Source organism: Sciurus vulgaris, assembly GCF_902686455.1.
Source record: "Sciurus vulgaris genome assembly, chromosome: 5".
NCBI lineage: Eukaryota > Metazoa > Chordata > Mammalia > Rodentia > Sciuridae > Sciurus > Sciurus vulgaris.
In genome coordinates, this window is record NC_136465.1 from 180,808,098 (window position 1) to 180,811,071 (window position 2,974).

Below are 2,974 nucleotides of genomic sequence, written 5' to 3' on the forward strand. Positions count from 1 at the left end.
CCACTACCAGGAACCCTGTTTGCACTCTACCCGCCCCCAACCCTGGCTTTCCAGAGGGGAGAGACCTGGTGCTTGCTCAGAACAAGGGAGGACAGGGAGTCTGTCCTCTCCCTCTGACCTACAGAGCCTCCATTGGCTCACAGGGGCTGGTGCATAGGGCAGTGATGTCCTTGAGCCCGGAATGCCCACCCTCCCTGGCCCCCAGGCTGGGCCAGATGAGGTCCTCCTGACAGATGAGGAAATGTTCTGAGACCCAGTGAGGCCTGGGCCCTGTCTGTGGTCCAGGGCTGAGTTTCAGCAGGCTGTCCCCCAGCAGGAGAGAGCCTGGGGGACCATGGCATGTGGGGCCAAGTGGCCTGGGTCCTGACCTCTGATGGGCAGGGACACATTTGAGAATGGCCAGACTCAGCCCTGCGTGGCCCGCTGCTGCCTGCGGGCTGGTGAGGAGGGGGGACAGTGCTGCACCCATGGGCTGCACGGGCTTCCTGGGAACCCATGTGTCATGCAGATGCACCTGCTGGCCCTGCCAGCCTCCCTGTGGGTCCTGTTGTCTGTCCAGGGTGGACTGGCTTGTTACCTCACAGAGTCCTTCCCCTGCAGTGGTGGCAGCTGAAGGACTCCCTCATTAAAGGGGCCCAGCTCCAAGCCTGGCCTGACCCTGCCCAGCTGGGAGTGGGGGTGGGCAGTGGCTGCAGCCTTGATACCCAGCCTGACCCCTGCCAGCTGCATCCTGGGAAGCCCTGCTGTGACCACAGGCCTGCATGGCACCCTGGAATGCTGCAGCATGGGCCAGGGGTCCTAGGCCTCGGCACGTGTCCTCGCTGTGCTGGACTGTGAGCCATGAGGGACAGTGAGCCAGTCACCCCTGCACTCCCACAGGCCAGGTCTCAGCTCAAGCCCTCTAAGGCCCCAGGCCCTCGGTGCTGAGCCTGCCATAGCTGTTTCCCCACAGGGCTGTCTGCTCCCTGTCCACTTTGGGTCCAGGCACAGGGTGTCCAGGTGGTAGGTGAGGGCCCCTGCCCTGGGGCTGGTGAGCCTCTGGGCCCATGTACTGCATGGGGTAGGGTGGCTGGGCCCTGGGTCACTGTCCCAGTGACAGAGGCTCTTCTACCATCCCACGGGCTCATCAGAACTCAGTGGCACCCTCTTCCCCTGTGCGGTGTCCGGGCAGCCAACCAGCATGGGGCAGGGGCAAGATGGGGACAGTGCCCATCTTCCTGAGACTGTGCCAGCTTGGCTACCAGCAGTCCTGGAGACAGATGACTGGCCTGGGACCCACTGCTGCTGAGCTGCCAGTGGGCAGGGGAAACGGGTCTCCTGAGAGGCTTCCCGTGCTGGGTCCCGCCATTAGCCTCTGTGCCTCAGGGTGGCCAGGTGGCCTTCTGGGCCCTCAGCTGGCACTGCACAGTCCTCGAGGCCTGGCACCCTCCAGTCTGTGCCCTGGGAGCTGGGTGTGCACTTTCTTGCTGTTTGCCCCTTCGATGGGTCCCCCTGGCCTCCTCTGTCACCAGGCAGAACGATGTCTCAGGCAGTTGCTTAGTGTAAGCGGGTGGTTTTCCTGCGGCTGGAGCCGTGCGAGGCAGAGAGAAGGCGGCCGGCACACGGAGCCACCTGACACTCCCGTGCTGCCCCGCTGCCCAGAGGCCTCTGCTCTCCAGCCCTCTCTCCCCCAGCTGGGCAGAATCCATGGTTCCCATCAGCCCAAAGAGAAGCCCAGCCCTGGGGGACCCCTTCTTCTCAGAGTCCCTGCCCAGCCTCTGACCCCCAGTCCTGACCAGGGCTCTTTCCAGTGTGGTTGGGACCCGGCCACCCCGCTCTGGGGCAGTTCTGGGGCAAGCCTGGTGGAGAGCTCTGTGGGAGGGAGCCAGGAGCCCTGGCAGGGCTATTCCGTGGCTGCCACTCACTCCCCAGAGGGCACCAGTGTCCAGGAAGGGTGTCCTCTTTAGGGACTGGAGCCAGGCCTGCCCAGCCTGGCCTCTGTCACTGTGAGCCTTGCAGAGGAAGCCCAGGGCTGAGGCCAGGTCACCAGAGCCAGTGGGTATGGCCACCCAGGAGGTGCCCTGCAAGGCTGCAGTGGAGGTGGTACGCCCTGCCCCCTGGGCCTCCAGGAAGCCTGAGGTGCAGGGGCGGGGGTGCCCAGCACCCAGGAGGTGTGGCATGGAGGGCTCCGTGGAGTCTGCAGGCTCTGGACAGGGACCGTCCTGCTGCACGTCCTGGCTGGGCTGCCCTGCCCACTGGCCCTGGGCCACGGCCAGTTGGGGACACGGTGTGCAGCAAGAACAGGGTGTGTGTTTGCTCAGGGTGCCCAGAGCCTGGTGAGGGACAAGGGCCCATTGTATCCCAGGCTGCCCTGTCCCTCTGGCCCATCCACACTACCCCCACTCTCAACCTGCCATGAGACCCCCACCCCTATTCATAACTGTTGAGGGTCCCGTGGGGCAGCTGCCCTGCCAGGCCTGCTCCACACACACCAGGGAGCTGCTGCAGCCCCTTCCAAGGCCCTGTGGGCTGAGCTCGGGAGGGCCTGCTGGGGCCCCATGCCTGGGCAGGCTTCAGGGGCGGCGGGGATGGTGGGGCGGTGAGTGCGCTTCCAAGGCCTCAGCCACGCCCCTGCCCAGTGAGAGGTGTCTCCCGCGCCCAGGCTCCTCAGGGCCTTGGGGTGGACAGCAACGCCCGGCTTACCAGTCAGGAACCGAGGCTGGGGTCACCAGGACAGTGAGGACAAGGAGCAGTGGGCACGCCTGTGAGTCACGGCAGAGGGAGGGCTGGCTGTGCAGAACTGGTCAGACCAGGGGCAGGAGGTGTGTGGGGGTGTGTCTGTGCTTGCTCACCTGGGTTTGTGGACGGGCCACCAGGAGGCAGGCGGGACAGAGGCCACAGCCTGCGTCATGGCATCACCTACGGCAGCACAGTGGGCAGGTGGCCACCTGCCGGGGGCATTTGCTTAACTGGGGATGGCAGGGCAGGTCTGGGT